A 22786-nucleotide genomic window follows, 5' to 3' on the forward strand; every position below is an offset into this window, starting at 1 on the left:
AGTTGTTGTTAAATGTGGTCTCTGTGAGGGACTTGTAATTTTTCTTTACCGAGTGAGAGATTAATGATCAGAGACAACTATAAATACTAATGATTACCGAGCGAGGTTGCTCAGTGGCTAATACACTGGGCTCATATTCGGGAGAACTACGCTTCAAACCCGCGTCCGACCTTGCTGATTTAGGTTTTCCGTGACCTCTCTAAATCGCTTCAGGCAAATGCCCGGATGGTTTCTTTGGAAGGACACGGTCGACTTCCTTTCCCAGCCATCCCTAATTCTATGGGACCGATGACATCACTATTTGGTCCCCTTTCCCAAAATCGACCAACCAAATATTCGTTACATTCCTCTGAATACCGTTTGTACAATGTTAGGCCATCTGTGATGTAATTAAGTGATGTGATATTTTACATGTTACAGTACCCACTCGGTTTCCTCTCAGGGTAAACCAAAGAACCCACTGTTGTGCAAGAGAGTGTATCTTCGGCCGGTACTTAAATAGTAAACTGGGGTCTAAAAACCAGGAATGATAGTTGAGTTTGTTAATAAATGACGTTATAGCGTTAGTGGGCAATTCACCGACGAGTTGAACGGTACATAAATATGGTCGAACACTATGTGTATCAGTCCTAAATAACTCAGTAGGTGAAATGGCAGACCATGTGTACTTTGCTGGCGACGTTAAAGGCAGATATGCAAAAGGGACTGCCGTGAAGTGCTGGAAATGTCCCATAAGATGCGCTGACGCACACCCTGCTGTAGTGGCGGCTACATCTATAACACGCTAAAATATAGTGGGAAGGGACTGAATTCTGCCTGGTCTGATGCGATCCACCAAAACTTCCTCTCTCTGCCAACATCTTCAAGTCATAGTAACAAACAGATGTTCTCTATATATTGAAATCTCTCTCCTTCCCGAACGTTTTTGTGCCCGACGACTCCCTCTGCTATCACAAGACTTATTCTCTGATCTAATATTTGTCCTATCAGCGTGTCCCATCTAGTCATCGTTATCCATGTGACTCTTCCCTGATCGATTCTGCGAAGGACATACGAATATTTTCTTATGTGATCAGTCCACATTACTGGCAGCCTCTTTCTGTAACAGCACTTCTCAGACGCTTCGTTCTCTTCCCTTCCGATTTTTTCAGAAACCATGATGCACTTCTAAACAAGGCTGTGTTCAATTATTCTCAAAAATTTCTTTACCAAATTGCGGCCTACGTTTAATAGTTATTTTACAGAGGAATTTCCTCTTCGACTGTGGTTACATCTAACCTTCTTGATTGTCCAATCTTAAGGTATTTTTATGCTAAAGTAACAATTTTCATCACCACGTCCACTATATGGTCTCCAATTTAATGTTAAGTATATCGCTAATCAAAATTCTACTACTTCCCATTAATTTCGCCTCTGTATGGTTTACGCACAGTCCTACTTCTCTCCTCATTAGACTTAATTGAGTTTAAGGTATCCAATAAACTCTCTCCCATTCACTGACGACAGACTTTATACTTGCTTGTGGTCGGGCATTGCGTTCTTATTGTCTCTTCTTCGTTCTAGTACTAACTATATTGTGTAATACTTGTATTTATCAGCAAATAAAAAAAAAAACAGCTGTGAGGACCTTGAACATGTAGCACCATTTTATGCTGCCGGACGTATTTTCTCAACCGAAAAACACAGTGATAGAGTCTCAGTTTAAATAAGTCTTGTCACCATTACCAAATGCCATATAGTACCTCCCTATATAGGTACTCTTACCATTTATAAAACAAAACTGATAGTCACCTAACAAATTCTATATGTTATTACAACTTTTTCTATATATTCTTACGATCAGAAACTAATATAAATGAGCTGTCAAGCTGACTGTGGATGAGTTGTATAAGTTAATTTCTCTTTTCATCTCTAGGATTGTTTGGGTGTTTGATGTTATTCTTCGGAAAGTCCAGTGGTATGTCTCCAGTCACGTAGATTCTAACCACTGATCAGTACTCCTTTGGCAATTACAAATACTGAAAATCATGCTAAGTACTTACTAAACCACATTCGATGACACTTGGCATTAGAACTACAGTGAAGAAACTCTTTGTAACCTTAAAAGGCAACTGAGCCGTGTGTCACCTCTCAACATATAACGCGCTGTAAAGATTTTTCTGAGTCCTTCCATTCCATCGTTAATTGATTGTTTCATATTTATCGTTATGCTTCTTACGATTCTGTTGAGATTTCCCTCTGATGGTGTGTCTGGTCTTATCGATCTTCGAGTCGTTGTTTCCTGTTAGCCTTGTGTAAGGGAATAAGACCTTTCGGGAGGGGGGGGGGGGGTTGGCCAGTCTTCTGTGGTATTTTAAACTGCTTTATGTTGTAGAGATATTCTTTAACCGTTCTGTGTGACAAAATATTGTGTGTTTGGAAACAAGTGTTAAGTTTATTTCCTAATGTTAAGTTTGCCTGTGAAGAATATTTTATGATGCTGAATTACATAAAGACTTAGAGTATTATTCTTGGGGTAAGACTTGTGTAGGAAAGTTTCTTAGCACTAGTATTTCGTTCGCGTGTTTGAGTTGCAGAATGGAAATACATTATCACCCGAGCGGCTGCATGTGTAGGAAGGAATCAGATGCTGGGAATTAATAGACAGCGCAAGAAGAGAGGAATTGTAAGACGTAGGATTTATTGGTATGGAAACAAATCTCATCGGCTTCAATGAAGAAAATCTTGATAGCAAAGCGGCATGTACTACCGATGCTAGGCGAGCAATGAAGCGAATGACTGAGCCGGATTTTACTGGTGTTGCGGAAATGTTTAATTTAGAATATAGCCAGCGCACTCCATTTACGGTTGCTTGAAGTTCACGCCACGTGCACAATTTTTAAAATGCGTGATGTCGAGGCTGAAACACCAATAAACCAGCAGATTTTACCAGTAAGCTTGACTCAGAGTCATGAACGTTCGATGTCGGAAGATTTGTTTGAGATTATTGTAACCTCCCAACAGATTAATTCCGTATCCTTGGAACAATAAAAAAATGTGACTCATAGATAACCGTTTCAATAATTGACCGTGAATTTAAACTGATAAGTTACTATTAAGAGATTTTTTTAATTTACATGGGACTTGACATAAAATACTACATATGCGCGAGGCTTATTTTACCTTATATTATATCGCTCAGGCTCCACCATCGCTTCCCACGACGGGCCCAGCCAACTTCATACACACCACTGCAAACTACTACTACTACAACTGCCACACAGTTCCTACTACTGACAACACTGCTCTCTGGTCTGAGGTTCTCTTATAGCTTACATATCGCAGGCAGCGCGTGAGCAATCCATCGAAATTACATCTGCTCGACTGCGCTAGCAATAAATTCCTAAATCATGGACCTCTTACATAACCCTCCACCTAAGGGGCAAAAATTTGGCAGCGATGGTGAGTCCATTGGACTTGCCATGAGCAACAAATTTTTCTATAATCTATTTAGTTTACTAAGTCTACAGTCACAATATATATATATATATATATATATATATATATATATATATATATATATAACATTATTGATAAATAATATAAGTACAGAACATATTAAGAAATGAAATAGAGCGCACACGCACTGAGTACAGAACATATTACGAAATGAAATAGTGTATACGCAATGAGTACAAAACATAATACGAAATTACATAAAGTTCACATGCACTGTATAAGTCTTAGAATATTTAGGAGAACTGATCATATTAACAAATGAAATGAAGTGCATATGCACTTAATGAGTCTTTAGCATTTCTTACAAGAACTGAATACATTAAGAAATAAAATAAAGTCCACATGCACTGAAAAAGTCTTTAGCATTTTTTAGAAAAACTGAATACATTAAGAGATGAAATAAAGTGCACACGCACTGTAAAAGTATTTAGCATTTTTTACAAGAACTGAATACATTAAGAAATGAAATAAAGTGCACACGCACTGTAAAAGTCTTTAGCTTTGTTTACAAGAACTGAATACATTTAGAGATGAAATAAAGTGCTCACACACTGTATAAGTCTTTAGCATATTTAGGAGAACTGATCATATTAACAAATGAAATGTAGTGCACACGCACTGTAAAAGTCTTTATCAATTTTACAAGAACTGATCACATTAAGAGATGAAATAAAGTGCACATGTACTGTATAAGTCTCTAACATTTTGCAAGAACTAGGAAAGGAATGGGAAGGATAGCATCATGGTTGTAGCACAGTGGGTGCACATAGGTGCACCAAAAGTCCAAATGTTTCCACAGAAGCACAACACCAAGTGAGACAATATGAAGTTCTCTTCCCTGAAGTATTTATCAGTGTAGCCAAGACACTGAAATGTTGTATTAATATTGTATGTTATCATTTTGGTAGTACATTAGGTACACCAAACAGTAGGACAATAATAACATCTCCAGCATTCAAGGTGGTGGACAGCTTGATATGTCAACACCACATTCTTGTAGAATCCATACTCTTACACCAACGTAGAATTAGAGCAAAAACCAAATATAGTGCTCCATGATCATGAGGATAAACAGGACATACGGATAATGCAGTAATTACTGGTGATTAGGTGAGAAGGTGAGGGATATTAAGTCTTATGCTAGTCTTCATTCAGAATTACACTAGTGTATCAACCGATCTGTTTAATTATTGGCACCCATTGACTATTTACTAAACATTTATGTACTATGGATGGAGTATTAAAAAACATTAATCAAAAGTCATCTTATTAGAGTAATTATTGGTATAGCATTTATGCATAAGTCATCTCATTACAGTAATCATTGGTATAGCACTTCTGCATAAGTCATCTCATTACAGTAATAATTGGCACAGCATTTATGCATAAGTCATCTCGTTACAGTAATCATTGGCATAGCATTTATAGCGTATAACAAAATATTATTTACAGAAATTATTGGCATAGCATTTATGCATTATTACAAAACATCATTCAGTATTACACAGAAGTCATCATTCAAAACAAGAGTTATTGCATGTAGCATCAAGCTGTTAGTGTTTATATATGATATCATGCAAGTGACATAAGACATATTTAAAATGTAACACATTGTAACTATTACTCAAGGTCTGTAGTCCAACAATACATAGATATAATGGATTCAATACATCAGAGAAATTTGCATTATATTTAGGACTAGAAATATATCTTAAACTGGTGGCATTATTTAGTTGTATACTGGTAATAGTGGGACTGGTATTAATTTTTTTGTGCTAGCAATGCATTGCGTTGGGATCGATAGTCAATCGCTGGGGCATGAAATTATTTGCTTTTGACTTATTGCTCGAAATAAAGGTTAATAACGTCATTCGTCATGAGTCAGCTGTAACAAGGTTATGAAACAAGGCAGTATATGTGATCAGATTCATAAATGATAGACACTACAGGGTAAAAAAATGCAAGTATTAGAACAGGTTTAATAACTAACTGCTTATAGCATATTAATATCATGAAAAGCTTGTCCTGGAAAAAATACAAAATGGGTTATTGACCTGAACGAAAAAAATGTGTATTATGCTGAAAAGTAGTAAACTTTGAATTATAAGGTAATGAAACGTGTACTCAATATGTATGTACTCGAGCTGTATTTCCCAAAACATTCAGTCAAAATACTATGCAACATAAGACATACTGTCAAAAGGAACTGCAACAAATACTTGAATAACTACATAGCATTTCTTAACAAATAGAAAATATGTAAACTTCATCCTTATCATCATCTGCAAAGAAAAACTTCATTATTCATATTACCATAACTTAATCATTATCATCATCTGCAAAGAAAAACTTCATGATTCGTATTACCATATTCTTCATATAACTATTCATCATAATTTATTGTCATCTGCAAAGAAATTGACACTTCATTATTCATATTTGTATTACCATTTACTTCATACAACAATTCATTATCATTCATTACTTCATATAGTATAGAGTTTCTTACTTCTAGCATATTTCATCACTAAAATTAACATGTGTAGTTCTGTCTGACAGCCTGCATCAATCGCCTCGTATTCTGAAAGAAAAATAAATAGCCAAGATTGCTATTACACAGTATGTATAGTATATTCTTGTGAATGCTTGTTAATTTTGATCCATTTACTCTTCATGACAAGGTATTGCGTTTTCTTTCGTTCATTCCAAAGGTGATATTTCCATTTCATAGTAAACCACTGCGGTTTGTTTATTTTATTTCTTTTACACGGTACTGCTTTCTGAGAATGATGACTATGGATTAATATCGTGCATTTATTTCATATATCCATTAAATGAAAACTTGTTTCTAGTGATATACCTAAGCATACAGCATAGCATGACAGAAAACGTATTAGGTCAAAAACATAGACAGTTTTCAAGTGCAAAAACGTACACACAATAACATAATGTAGTAGAAAAAAACTTAGAATAGTCAAGATATTTGGATATCGTAAGGAAAAACGTAAAATCCAACTGGTGTTTGTTACATCTTAAAGATTTCATGGTGCATACAGAGACAAATTCTACTTTCGATAGGGAAACATTCATACATACACAAAAAATGGAAAATGAGCACGGCATTATATACAACGACAAGAAAAGCGACTTACTAACCTTACCTTGCCGGGCACTTGCCAACAAAAAATATGATTATCATCAGTCAGTGGTCATATAAATATCTGGAAATGGCATTACACTGTGATAAATCATAAAGTATGTTCACTCAATAAAGGGTTTAATATTGGAAATATAGTGATTGCCCTCGCTTTTTCTGGTTCTCAAAGTTTCGACATTTACTACCTTCACCTACATCTACATCTACATGATTACTCTGCAATTCAGATTTAAGTGCTTGGCAGGGGGTTCATCGAACCACAATCATACCATCTCTCTACTATTCCACTCCCGAACAGCGTGCGGGACGGGAAAAACGAACACCTAAACCTTTCTGTTCGAGCTCTGATTCCTCTTATTTTATTTTGATTATCATTCCTACCTATGTCGGTTGGGCTCAACAAAATATTTTCGCATTCGGAAGAGAAAGTTGGTGACTGAAATTTCGTAAATACATCTCGCCGCGACGAAAAACGTCTTTGCTTTAATGACTTCCATCCCAACTCGTGTATCATATCTGCCACACTCTCTCCCCTACTACGTGATAATACAAAACGAGCTGCCCTTTTTTGCACCCTTTCGATGTCCTCCGTCAATCCCACCTGGTAAGGATCCCACACCGCGCAGCAATATTCTAACAGAGGACAAACGAGTGTAGTGTAAGCTGTCTCTTTAGTGGATTTGTTGCATCCTCTAAGTGTCCTGCCAATGAAACACAACCTTTGGCTCGCCTTCCCCACAATATTATGTATGTGGTCTTTCCAAGTGAAGTTGTTCGTATTTTAACACCCAGGTACTTAGTTGAATTGACAGCCTTGAGAATTGTACTATTTATCGAGTGATCGAATTCCAATGGATTTCTTTTCGAACTTATGTGGATCACCTCACACTTTTCGTTATTTAGCGTCAATTGGCACGTGCCACACCATACAGCAATCTTTTCTAAACCGCTTTGCAACTGATACTGCTCTTCGGATGACCTTACTAGACGGTAAATTACAGCATCATCTGCGAACAACCTAAGAGAACTGCTCAGATTGTCACCCAGGTCATTTATATAGACCAGGAACAGCAGAGGTTCCAGGACGCTTCCCTGGGGAACACCTGATATCACGTCAGCTTTACTCGATGATTTGCCGTCTATTACTACGAACTGCGACCTTCCAGACATGAAATCACGAATCCAGTCGCACAACTGAGACGATACCCCATATGCCCGCAGCTTGACTAGAAATCGCTTGTGAGGAACGGTGTCAAAAGCTTTCCGTAAATCTAGAAACACGGAATCAACTTGAGATCCTCTGTCTACAGCGGCCATTATTTTGTGCTAATGAAGAGCTAGCTGCGTTGCACAAGAACGATGTTTTCTGAAACCCTGCTGATTACGTATCAATAGATCGTTCCCTTCGAGGTGATTCATAATGTTTGAATACGGTATATGATCCAAAACCCTACTGCAAACCGACGTCAATGATATAGGTCTGTGGTTCGATGGATTACTCCTACTACCCTTCTCAAACACTGATGTGACCTGCGCAATTTTTCAATCTGCAGGTACAGATCCTTCGGTGAGCGAGCGGTTGTATATCATTGCCAAGTAGGGAGCTATTGCTATGGCCATATGTCTCAATTTAACGACTAAAATGGGATGTAACGGAGGAATACGTGACGTCGTGTCAGAATTAGGTATCTGGCAGATTTTTGGGGTGAGGAATTCTGCGAATTCTATATGGACCTGCGTATAGGAGCTCAAATTTACTGCATCTACTTTTTCCTCTGTTGGATATATATAGTGTGTGCGTACTAATATTTTCTGTCCAATGTGAAAGTCACGGCGCGTACAAACCTGTTTTTGCTGTCTTCTCCAGCGCTCTGCGGCACGTTTGATGTTGTTGAGCGCAATGTAAATTATTTCATGGGGGCGTAGTCGACGAGATGTAGGAAAAGATACTAATTCTTTAATTTTGTTAGGTGGTTCGACATTTTTCAATATAACAGTCGGAGATAGCATAGTAGATTCATTTGGTATGAAGTTAATTACATCCTGGAATGAGAGTATGTGTGTGCCCCAACCAATATGACTTTTATGGCAGTATATTCTACATAGTTTACCAATTTCTTTCATTAGTCGTTCACAAGGGTTCGAAGAAGCGTGATATTTGGATATATAGATCGGAGAAATGTTTGTAGCTCGTAACATACGTATCCTGATCGCAGATCGAAATTGTGGTCCATTATCGGAAATTACTTTCAATACATACCCTACACCAAATAAAAAATGTTTTACAAATGCATTCGAAATAGATTTAGCAGTAGCTTTGCGTAACGGAGTGAAGGTAACAAATTTCGAAGTGAGTTCAACAGCGACAAAGATGTAACAAAAACCTCTCTTAGATCTGGGAATCGGTACAAAAATGTCTACAGCGGCCATATGTCTCAATTTAACGAATACAATGGGATGTAACGGAGGAATATGTGACGTCGTGTCTGATTTAGCTATCTGGCAGATTTTACAGGACGCTATAACTTGTAACAACAACGACGCTGTACTATTGTACATATAAATAATATTTTTTCCGTCTGGTTTTTCGTTAAGCTTGTCTAATTGATGTTCTGATTTCATTTCTTTTTTGTTTCATACCATTGTGTTAAGAAAACTGTAAACAATTTTCAATGTGAATATTAATGTTTATGTCAAATGTCAAGCAATATTGTAAGAGAATTGAAATGTAACAATTGTTGAGACTGTTGTAAGTTGTTTAAAATTGTAACTGTGCGTCTGGTATATACGTTGGCAATGTGGTAGGATATGCAGAATGCAAAACCTCGGCTGAATACCCTGTCTGGAAGGGAGCGGTAAAAGGTGGATGGCAGGCGAGCGCGGGAAAATGCGCACGGGCGCTGCACGGCACAACGGGCTCAGTAGTAGTAGTTGGAGTTTGGCATTGGTCTGAGCAACACCTTCTGGAGCGAGGAGGCACTCCTGGAAGACGTAGTTTCACTGAGCCTCGGGTATGCCGTTCCAACGCCCACACAGCATATCAAAATTCCATAGGCACTAAATGGAAAAGTATTGCGACGCTACGAAGAATTAAAGTGCCGATAGGTCAAGAGCCATAGCTGTGGTAGTATGAGTGCTCTGTACCTCGCCATCTCGCCGCACGCCAACCGCCGCATCAATACAAGCAGGTTGAAACTTTTAGTACAGTATTCGTATGGACCATAGAGTGAACTGTTCAATAATAAACTAAATTTTACCAGAACTTGCCCATATTTAATTATCCTCACAATTAACCTAGACAGGGTCCTTTCCAAATGTTGTGCAATCCGAGTGTCCCGACATGAAAACTTAAATTTTGTGTTAATAATAATTACTTGCAGACCTAGCTATGTTAGAATGGTATTTAAAGAACTGTTTTGTTAATGAACCAGTAAATGAATAAAGAAGGTCTAACGAAGTTGAAAGATAACTTTAATATTGGTATAGTAATGAAATTTAATTATTTAGAGACAGATATAAAGATATTTAAATGAGCAGTAAATAAGATGAAAAGAGTAGTAACTTACATACTGGAAATCTTGAACGCATAATAAATTCAGTAATCAATTTTTTTAATACGGTGATCATAACAGTCTCAGGAACACCCCCCCCCTTTTTATTCGTTTGAATTCTGAATTGTTCCACATTGGTTTGACCAGCAAAAGTTAAAGTCAGTATATAAGTCAAAATTTATCAGTGTTTTATCTTAATCAAAATTGACATTTTGTGTGTGGCTCGAAAGTGCTATTTCTAGGGTAACCTATGCCCGAATTTAATCAGATTAATAGGCAGTATAAAGTTTTGTAGTATACATTGTAGTGTAGTGTTATGTATTTATGGTTTTTCCATATCAGTACAGAACGTGAAACTATCAGTTCAATAGATTTTCTGGTTCTAAAATTCTACTATATTATGCAGTGTTACTACGTGTTGTTTTGCATGAATATACACCAACCTGTACAGGGAAGAAACTCAGTTAATGCCTAATTAGGCTGGCGACCGTATTATTATTAAATTGGTAGCATCTTCAGTGTTGCTTTTGGTCCATCCTGACGTGTAGTTGCATCTCGGACTTGCTTGACGGATCATTGTTATTACAGAGTGTGTGTAAGTCTGATTTGCCACCATTCACGTACACGCGGTCGATATCTGTAAGAAAATCCTTTCTCATAAGGTGAACTCCGCTCAATTACCATAGCACAGGCTTTAACGAGTATTGTGTGCCCCACGCGCACATTACGAACTCGTCGAATACGTTTATCCATCTTGGCAAAATAACAGTTGTGTCTCAGTATAAGATAACATTTTCTGGCTCCATAATGTGCGTAACTTAAATGAGTATACCAAATTAATTTGTTAACAAGTTCGTCAGGAATGCATAATAACCAGTTGTTGCTGTCAGGGTGAGAGCGACGAAACAGAATGTTCTTGCGTACAGTGTAATGGTTTCTAATGGTAATGTTATTCTTATCTTTTCAAAGGTCTTTAATGTTTTTCCACACGTTGTCTTTGCTCTGCTCTTGTGCCATGTCTCATAACGACGACGAAATGAAATTTTCAAATGCAACTCGTTGAATATACATGACGCTAGAATTTGCTTGCCTGAAGTTGGTTGCGATGCCTTGCTGATTGTTGCTGAGAGAACGTGATAGTGCGACTGCTACAATAATTTGTGTACGGATATACGGAGAAGGATAATGCTTGGCTTTAAATGTGTCATGCTGTTTAACTTGAAATTCATACATAAAACCGGACACAGTACCAGGGACGTTGACAAAAACTGGAGCTTGGTGTAAAAGAATTTTACGTAGTTGAGTACGTTCGTCATCTGTATTTGCGTTGCTCTGTTTTACTTTATCAGAAATCATTTGCATTACGTAATAGTCAGCTTCGTCTGGTGTATAGTAGTTGTGTACGTACGTAATATGGAATGACAGTCTATGTTACGCGATGTCGAAATGACCTCTGTGCGATTAATTGCCTGTTCATCTGCAGATAAAGCGTGCTGAAATTCTAATGCCAGTTCTACATTTTCATCCTTTAACATTAAATAGGAATTTTGAAAGTCAATAATTTCGTCGTGTTGTACCAAAAAACTTGTACCCAAAATAACGTCTGTTGTCAATAAGGGAACAATCCAAAAATTTGAGTGGAACGTATGACCTGCAATACAAAATGATAAGTGTGTCAGTAATTTTAGATCTACTCCTTTACTAGATACTGCCCCTTTTACTTTAGTTTTGCCTAATGGTAACGCAGGATAAATATTCTCTTTGTTACATTCGTTGAAAGTTTCTTCATTTATAACTGACATAGGTGACCCAGAATCGATTACTGCTGAAAATGTGGATGATCCAATCTTTATTTCAATGACGGGGTGGGAAACGGTTTTTGGTATAACTGGTTTTTCATGTAAAAGTGTGTCTCAGATGTCGTCAAAAGTAATAACATTTTCGTGAACAAGATTCTGTGTGTCAAGAGTATTGCTTACGTCGCTGGAAGATGCAACATGTACTGTATCTAGTCAAATTCTTTCTGACGTGCTGTTATTTGCGAGAGGATGCTGTGGCATTTCGACTATTTGTACAGTTCTGTTATTTTTTCCTGACGTATTAGGTTCGGGATAATATCGACTGTCTGTTTCATTCATGATAATTTGTTGTTGCGGATGATTTTGCTGCTGGTAAGACCTACTGTTATTAAATGTACGCTGAAATCTGTGCTCATTACTTTTACGTTTGTCATGATAGTCATTGCTACACAGCGCATTGAGATAGGAGTTGAAATGATGTGTTTTCTGTATGTAGTAATTTCCTTGTTGCTGTGCGTTACCATTTGGTGGAGCCGACGCTATACGTGTAGGCGGCGAAACATTAAAGCCTGGTTCACCTTGTACATTACATTGTTGGTTAGGTATGCTAACCGACTGGTTTTGTTGCTTTTGTGGGGAAGAACTTCTGTTGTTACCAAAAATGTCTTTGCTGTTGCTGATAATTTTGATGATACTGATAATCAAAATTTTGTCACTTATTAAAATTATACTGGTAGTTCGGAACTGTCTAAAGAAAATTGGCACTTTCAGGTAAAACTTGTCACATCAGGTTTTGTTTACTCATTCCTAATCCTAGATAGATCAATAGTTGAAGAGTCTTTTGATAGATATAAAGGATAGTAAAAGAGTAAGCAGCAGTGCAGAAAACTTATGAAGAAATAGCACTACTACGGCTCGGGGCCCTGCGCACGCTACGGCACATATTCATCGGAGAGTAATGAATCCCCTGAGGTCACTTACGCGCTGCAAATAAATTTTAGTTTCTGCATTACAGGCCAAGCTGTTGGAAATACAAATGCAAATCGTTGTATCCAATTCAAAGGGTGTATTTTTGTTCTGTCATTTTTACATACCTTAAATTTTCTCACAGATAGAATGTGCTTATAATCAAATTTATCGTCTCTGTATGTCTGAGCAGGTTCAGGATTGTATGATAATCTATTGGTCTGTGACTGTTCGGAATCTAAGTCACGTACTCTCTGTAAATTAGCTAAATAATACTGGCTGTGTGACTGTTAGAAATGTTCGGAATGTGGCGTATGCTGTGTCGTTTTAATGACTGAAACATTTTTCATTTCCGCCACTTCTTGCTGTATAGATGACAATTTTTACGCAGTGTATTGTTAGACGAACCTATCTCACTGATTGTCTGCTGTAAATGTTGGAATTCGGGTGTTTGATTGAATGAAGCTGGTGACGCATCGTCTGATTTAGTCTCATTGTTAATTTCCATAACGTCAATACGACTGGCCAGTTCATCAAATTTTTCAGTCAGTGCTTTTACCTGATCGACCTTTTTAGTGTCACAAGCATTAATTTGTTTTTGCATTTAACGTGTGGTGTTGTTCAATTTCTTAACGTCTGCTTTGATGGCATCAGGATCCTGTATTAATTCTAATTGTTCAAGTCTGTGGGTCCTGTCAGAAAGTCTACTGTGTGTGTATCTGTTATTGCTTTAAGATCGGAGATTTCATCATGCAATTCGGTGTTCAACTAATTGATTTCGTCTGATACTGTAGCAATGAGGTTGTCTACGTATGTTTCTGCTTTCGTAACTAAATTACGATTATCTTCCTGTGTCTGTGCAGTAATTGTTTCCATGACTTGCTTCTTTACTTTGTTCTGTTCCTGTATGAATTTACGGTAACGCGTTTCACTGTTTTGTAGGTGGTGATTAACACGTTCCTCAATTTGGCTGTTTTGTAGTTCAAATTTCTTGTCGACTTTCGCATCCAGTGTGCGAGAAAGTTCTGCTGACATTAATTTAAGCTCATCGCGTAACTGTGTTGCGTTTTCAGAGCATTGTTCAGCGACAGCACTAGTTTCATCTCTAAGTAATTTAGTTGTGACTGCATGTGTATTATTTAATTCTTGTGCAACAGATGTAATTTCTTCACTATTGTTCCTAGCACAAGCCTTTATTTCCTCACGTAATTGTTCTTTAGTATCATGACATTGCATGGCAACGGCTGTAATCTGTTCACTGAGTTGTTTGTTCTGTTCATTAAAGTTGTCGTGTTCTTCATTCAACTGTTTAAGATTTTCATTAAGTTGTTTGAAATTGTTGTCTTGTTTTTCAGTCGACTGTCTGAGATTTTCATTAAGTTGTTTGTTCGATTCATTAAGTTGTAGCAATAATGCCATTACTTGATCCATGCCAATATTACATACTCTATTCTCTGTGCTATTTGATGGCGTATCTGCAATTGTCACGTTTTGTGTAACCATTTGGTCATTCTCTGATTCTGGAAAAAGTCTGCCAATTGGATGTGCACTGTTGGTCACTACACCGGAATCAAATAAATCTGACATATTTTGAGTACATTGTTCCCCTTCGTTAGAAACATTTGTCTGTTCACTGTGTAAATTTTGCGATTCATGTGTGTCAAACTGGACAGCGTTCATTGTAACGGAACGCGCCGCGTCATCAATTGCCGTTAAATTAAGTGTGGACATAACTGAATGTGTTTGTTCATCATCTGGAATAAAATCATTAGTAGTGATCGGGACACACTGATTATCTGTAATTAGAGGACTATCACTATGACACTGAGTATCACTAGTATTATCAAATTATTCTAGTCGGCTTTTTCACTCATTGCACAACGCGATGTGTTGTTAGCAATTTATCGCGGCAATTTCACAAATCAAAGTTAAGCACAAAATCAAACAAAGACAAAGTAAAAAACGAAAAAATACAATAACAACAAAGAGCAATAAATTGCCGATGATCTGTGAAAGAAAGAGTGACAAATTAGTAAATGCGTTGCGCCAGATGCAAACTACATTTAACATTCAGTAAATAAGAGCAGATATATGACTACTTCTCAAAAATTCACAAAGAAAATACGATCCTGGCCGATTGTCGCCAAGTGTAACCTCCTAACAGATAAATACCGTAACCTTGGAACAATAAAATATGACTAATCTCCTAACAAAAAAATGTGACTCTGAGATAACCTTCCAGTAATTGATTGTGAATTTAAACTGGTAAATTTTGGACGTGAGCAGTACTGCCTCATGGCCCTGAAAGATCATACTGAATACATTGAAAATTATTACCTCAATGAAGTCACCGGATAACGCATATATATCTGCTCTAGTAATAACTTTTTCTGGCACAGCCCAGTGCAATGCTGGCAAATAGATTTGTCGTGTATAAAAGGAAACAGCTGATTATTCTTTACAATGATCAGGATGACCATGGAGTGTAGAAATTAGTAAATTCTTTAAATTGAGATGAATGATTGTCAAAAGTTAATTTTTGTAAAAAAGGTTATTAGTAAGACATTTTTTTTTAAATTTACATGGGACTTGATATAAGAATACTACATATGCGCGAGGCTGCTTTTACCTTATACACTCCTGGAAATGGAAAAAAGAACACTTTGACACCGGTGTGTCAGACCCACCATACTTGCTCCGGACACTGCGAGAGGGCTGTACAAGCAATGATCACACGCACGGCACAGCGGACACACCAGGAACCGCGGTGTTGGCCGTCGAATGGCGCTAGCTGCGCAGCATTTGTGCACCGCCGCCGTCAGTGTCCGCCAGTTTGTCGTGGCATACGGAGCTCCATCGCAGTCTTTAACACTGGTAGCATGCCGCGACAGCGTGGACGTGAACCGTATGTGCAGTTGACGGACGTTGAGCGAGGGCGTATAGTGGGCATGCGGGAGGCCGGGTGGACGTACCGCCGAATTGCTCAACACGTGGGGCGTGAGGTCTCCACAGTACATCGATGTTGTCGCCAGTGGTCGGCGGAAGGTGAACGTGCCCGTCGACCTGGGACCGGACCGCAGCGACGCACGGATGCACGCCAAGACCATAGGATCCTACGCAGTGCCGTAGGGGACCGCACCGTCACTTCCCAGCAAATTAGGGACACTGTTGCTCCTGGGGTATCGGCGAGGACCATTCGCAACCGTCTCCATGAAGTTGGGCTACGGTCCCGCACACCGTTAGGCCGTCTTCCGCTCACGCCCCAACATCGTGCAGCCCGCCTCCAGTGGTGTCGCGACAGGCGTGAATGGAGGGACGAATGGAGACGTGTCGTCTTCAGCGATGAGAGTCGCTTCTGCCTTGCTGCCAATGATGGTCGTATGCGTGTTTGGCGCCGTGCAGGTGAGCGCCACAATCAGGACTGCATACGACCGAGGCACACAGGGCCAACACCCGGCATCATGGTGTGGGGAGCGATCTCCTACACTGGCCGTACACCACTGGTGATCGTCGAGGGGACACTGAATAGTGCACGGTACATCCAAACCGTCATCGAACCCATCGTTCTACCATTCCTAGACCGGCAAGGGAACTTGCTGTTCCAACAGGACAATGCACGTCCGCATGTATCCCGTGCCACCCAACGTGCTCTAGAAGGTGTAAGTCAACTACCCTGGCCAGCAAGATCTCCGGATCTGTCCCCCATTGAGCATGTTTGGGACTGGATGAAGCGTCGTCTCACGCGGTTTGCACGTCCAGCACGAACGCTGGTCCAACTGAGGCGCCAGGTGGAAATGGCATGGCAAGCCGTTCCACAGGACTACATCCAGCATCTCTACGATCGTCTCCATGGGAGAATAGCAGCCTGCATTGCTGCGAAAGGTGGATATACACTGTACTAGTGCCGACATTGTGCATGCTCTGTTGCCTGTGGCTATGTGCCTGTGGTTCTGTCAGTGTGATCATGTGATGTATCTGACCCCAGGAATGTGTCAATAAAGTTTCCCCTTCCTGGGACAATGAATTCACGGTGTTCTTATTTCAATTTCCAGGAGTGTATTATATCGCTCAGGCTCCGCCATCGCTCCTCACGACCGGCCCAGCCCACTTCATACACACCACTGCAAGCTACTACTACTACAACTGACAAACAGTTCCTACTACTGACAACACTGCTCTCTGGTCTGAGATTCTCTTATAGCTTACATATCGCAAGCACCGCGTGAGCAATCCATCGAAATTACATCTGCTCGAGTGCGCTAGCATTAAATTCCTTAATCATGGACCTCTTACATGATATATGTACAACGGAGCGTCAAAAATGTTGCGATGTTTGCGGAACAGAGTGACAAAAATGCTGCGACGTAGGTGTTGAAGAGAGGGCTAATGGAGGAAAATACGAAGCTGGGAATGGAAATTAACTTCTGAAAATGCGGAGCAGATAACAAGTTAGAAAATCATTTCATCCGACACACTGAAGGGAGATTTCAAAACTTGGAACTTGATATTAAGAAGAAGATCGCTATGAAGACCTGGACAATATTTCCACAGGTTGAAAACCTTTTAAGAGCGATGTAGGATGAATAGAAAAGAGTGAGCGAAAATGTTACAGCATGAGGCGAGATTTTAGAAACGGAATGCAGCACGCCAAGTGAAAAGTGTGATCGCAAACGTGCAGAATTTTTTACTCAGATGCTGGCCACCAAGCCGGTGAAACTAGAGGAAAAATACGAAACGATAAGGTTAATGGATAAGAGGAGGATTTAAAGTTCAAGGAGTATCTGAAGACTCTCACAGAGAGCGTTGAGGCCTTATCGTTTCCAGCAATAGTTACAGGTCGGCAACCGTGACGATGCGGGTAGGTGAAGTGTTGGTCCTTGCTGAAGTTCCACGAAGGGATAAATGAAATAAACATAAGGCACCCTAAGTGCCACGAATGAGAACTGGACGACTGTGTGTATCAAGTGGAAGATCTCCTCGGACATGATGTTGCGTACAGAAGTGCGGGCAGGAAAATTCGCGATATGTAAGTCTTTAATTGGAATCATTTCGTCTCCGTACGGAAATATTGCGTATTTCGAAATTTCTCTAACGGTATACATCCCTGAGTCTGGCTCAAACAATTCCAATATTTCCTGCCACCTCCTTCCCCCAGCTGCTATGAAATAGAATATATGTGTGGCTACATGGAAAGTGAGCCAGCATCAATAAAGAAATTGGTGGCAAAAATGTGTGTCACAGTGCATGACTTCTACAATGCATTTCTTTCGGAGTACTACCGCTCAGGACAGAGTCGAGCATTGATTTATGATGTTGCCTAATCAGAATCAGTCCTGGTTCTCCGAGTTCCTCCCGCCTATTTACGCATATGCTGCAGTGCAACAAATTCCCATACAACCCATACGGTCCGGCCTAGCTGATAAGGATTTTGTGTAATGAAGTTACCCATGCATTTTCGCCACGTAATTCTGACTTGATGATGTAATGAAAATGTGGAAATTTTTGAGTTGTTTCTCCAGGAGCTATAAATGGTTCAAATGGCTCTACGAACTATGCGACTTAACATCTGAGGTCATCAGTTCCCTTGACTTAGAACTACTTAAATCTATCTAACCTAAGGACATCACACACATCCATAAGCTAATCGCCAGAACAACCAACCGTAAAACAATCACAATAGATAAAACTGTTGCTGGCTAAAGAACGTGTTTATGAACAACGAACCTGAACAAGAGCACACAGTATACCGCAAACTGACCAGTAAGATGCTAGAGTGGCACTGCTGTTAAAGCCCACCAACAATAAAATTTTATCCGTTACCCAGTTGTTACAATTCGTATTAGGAATCTATCACTGTCGTGTATTCTCGACACTAGTGGTCCTTCTCTGTGACCAGTGAGACTGCGTTTCAGAAATATGAAGAGATGGGAGCTTGGCTCACTTTGCTACTGCACAGAGCGAAGGTGAAGTCAACAATTTCAGGAAACAGTGTTGAGGTGAAGTGGCCGACTTGAGTATCTTTTAAGTGCTGGGGACGTGTTTTGAAGTGAATGTTTTACCGCCCCGCTGATAAATGGTGAGGTGATATTGGGGACCAGCTTCATGAGTATCTACCATGCGATATAGATTTAGGTGAAGATATCATGAGGTCAAATGTCGAGAAAAGTCCTCTTGATTTGATTTTTGGTACTAAGTGTTCAGAAATGAGTCAGGCTTTTGTTTGTTTGGTTAGAACAGCTCAGTGTCAGTTAGACTGTCAGTTAGAGAGTACTTCGATTTCCCATTAAGGAGAGACACCATTCGTTTGTTGCAAGTTTTTACGAGCCTTAAACAGGAGTGACTGTAGTAACGGACAGGAACTGTGGTTGTTGTGTACAGACGAGAGCTGAGTTGGGACCCCTCGCTCATGGCTCCAGGCTGCGTTGGCTTCTGTCACACAGCTTGAGGCTGCTGCCAAGGTGCGTCACTCTGGGGGATCGAACACGGGAATGCGAGGGATGTCGAGCACATCCCACGTTTCCTCTGATAGGTCTACTGCTGTGACCGCCCCGGGTACTGCCTGCACTGAGGTTTACTCCTCACCCATGGTCGAATGTGAGATCATTCCGAAGTCTGGCAGGCAGCAAACAACTTTTCGAGGGGCCGATCGTAGGGCCTCCCCCGTTCGTTTGACGATCAGGTTTTGGGCATTACCTGTGGCTGACCATATCTCTGAGATGTATGCAATCGTCCACCCTTTTCCAGAGCAAGCTTCTCGGCCCACAAGCTCTGGGCATTCACAGAGGGTGGTTTGGGAGCTCCAACATTAGGTTGTGATGGGCTCACTGAGGAACATGGCTGCCAAGGAGGGGAAGAAAGCCAGTGCGCACTCCGTGTGCATTCAGGGGGGTGGGGGGGGGGGAGTCATTCTGGATGTGAAAAGGGTGCTTCCGGATACCATGAAGAGTACAGGGTGCAGTCAACTGCAGGTGGTAGCTCATGTCGGTACCAATGACGTGTGTCGCTTTCGATCGGAGCAGATTCTGTCTGGTTTCGGGTGGCTAGCGGAAATGGTAAAGACTGCCAGTATTGCTTCCGAGATTAAGGCGGTGCTCACAATCTGCAGCACCATCGATAGAACCGACTGTGGTCCTTTGGTGCAGAGCCGAGTGGAGGGTGTGAATCAGAGGCTCAGGCGGTTCTGTGACGGTATAGGCTACAGATTCCTTGACTTGCGCCATCGGGTGGTGGGTTTCAGGGTTCCGCTTAATAGGTAAGGAGTCCGCTACACACAGCAGGCGGTTACACGGGTAGCGGGGGCTGTGTGGAAGGGAATGGGGCGGTGTTTTAGGTTAGAGGGGGTCAGGGAACCACAGAAGGAGCGTCCGTCTGAAAGGGGACAGGTACAACACAGTAAGGTAGTTGTAATAACTGTAAATTGTCGTAGCTGTGTTAGAGAAAGAACCAGAGCTCCAAGCCCTAATAGAAAGCACGCAAGCTTAAAAAGTTGTAGGTATAGAGAGCTGGCTAAAGCCGGAAATAAGTTCAGCCGAAATTTTTTCAAATGATCTAACAGTGTTAAGAAAGGATAGATTAAATACAGTTGGAGGTGGAGTATTTATTGCTGTCAGAGGTCGTTTGCCTTGTAGCGAAATTGAAGTAGATAGTTCGTGTGAAATAGTAAGTGTAGAGGCTATACCTGACAATCGGAATAAACTATTAATTGGATCGTTTACCGACTAACCGACTCAGAGAATATAGTTGCTGAACAGTTCAAAGAAAACTTGAGTCTTATTTCAAATAAGTACCCTGCTCATACAATTATAGTCGGTGGTGACTTCAATCTACCCTCGATATGCTGGAAAAATTAAAAGTTAGAAGGCGGCGGCAGGCATAAAACGTCATCCGAAATTGTACTGAATGCTTCCTCAGAAAATGATTTTGAACAATTAGTTCATGAACCCACTCGAAGCGTAAGTGGTTGCGAAAGCATACTTGACCTTTTAGCAACAAATAATCCTGGACAAATAGTGAGTATTGTGACGAATACTGGGATTAGCGACCACAGGGCAGTTGCTGCTAGGCTGAATACCGTAACACCTACATCCATCAAAAAGAAACGTAAAGTATACCTCTTTAAAAAAAAGTTGACAAAAATGCTCTTAACCCCTTATTAAGAGAGTCTTCACTCCTTCCGATTATGTAAGTGCAAAAAAGTTGTGGAATGTTTATCGACAGCAGTTGAGAGATATATACCACATAAATTAATAAGTCATGGTACTGATCCCCCATGGTACACAAAATGGGTCAGATCGTTGTTGCAGAAGCAACGAGAAATGCAGGCCAAATTTAAAAGAACGCAAAATCCCCAACATTGGCCAAGTTTTACCGAAGTTCGAAATACTGCGCGTACGTCAATACGAGATGCTTTTAATAATTTCCACAACGTAATTCTGTCTAGAAATCTCGCAGAAAACCCAAAGAGGTTCTGGTCATACATAAAGCACACCAGTGGCAAGACGCAATCGATACCTTCACTGGGCGATAACAACGGTGAAGTCACTGATGGCAGTGCCACTAAAGCAGAGTTATTAAACACGGTTATCCGAAACTCCTTCACCAAAGAAGACGAAGTAAATATTCCTGAATTCCAATCAAGAACAACTGCCAAGATGAGAAACGTCGAAGTAGAAATCCTCGGTGTAACAAAGCAGCTTAAATCATTCAATAAAGGCAAGGCCTCCGATCCAGATTGTATACCAGTCAGGTTACTCTCGGAGTATGCAACCATATACAACCATTCGCTCACAGAAAGTTCCATACCTAAAGACTGGAAAATTTCTCAAGTCACACTTATACCCAAAAAAGGGAAGTAGGAGTAATCTGCGGAATTTCAGGCCTATATCACTAACCTCGATTTGTAGTAAGGTTTTGGAACATGTACTGTATTCGAACATTATGAAGTACCTCGAAGAAAACGATTTATTGACACATAGTCTGCACGGATTCCGAGAATATCGTTCTTGTGATACACAACTAGCTCATTATACTGATGGAGTGCTATCGACAGGGGATGTCAAATTGATTCCAAATTTTTAGATTTCCAGAACTTTTGACTCCGTTCCTCAGAAGCGTCTTCTAAGCAAACTGCGTGCCTACGGAGTATCGCCTTAGTTGTGTGACTGGATTCGTGATTTCTTAGTATTAGACGGAAAGTCATCGAGTAAAACAAGTAATATCCGGCGTTCCTGATCTACAGGGTGTTACAAAAAGGTACGGCCAAACTTTCAGGAAACATTCCTCACACACAAAGAAAGAAAATATATTATGTGGACATGTGTCCGGAAACGCTTAATTTCCATGTTGGAGCTCATTTTAGTTTCGTCAGTATGTACTGTACTTCCTCAATTCACTGCCATGATTTCATACGGGATACTCTACCTGTGCTGCTAGAACATGTGCCTCTACAAGTACGACACAACATGTGGTTCATGAACGATGGAGCTCCTGCACATTTCAGTCGAAGTGTTCGTACGGTTCTCAACAACAGATTCGGTTACCGATGGATTGGTAGAGGCGGACCAATTTCATGGCCTCCACGCTCTCCTGACATCAACCCTCTTTACTTTCATTTATGGGGGCATTTGGAAACTCTTGTCTACGCAACCCCGGTACCAAATGTAGAGACTCTTCGTGCTCGTATTGTGGACGGCTGTGATACAATACGCCATTCTCCAGGGCTGCATCAGCGCATCAGGCATTCCATGCGACGGAGGATGGATGCATGTATCCTCGCTAGCGGAGGACATTTTGAACATTTCCTGTAACAAAGTGTT

Source organism: Schistocerca cancellata, chromosome 3 (assembly GCF_023864275.1).
Source record: "Schistocerca cancellata isolate TAMUIC-IGC-003103 chromosome 3, iqSchCanc2.1, whole genome shotgun sequence".
NCBI lineage: Eukaryota > Metazoa > Arthropoda > Insecta > Orthoptera > Acrididae > Schistocerca > Schistocerca cancellata.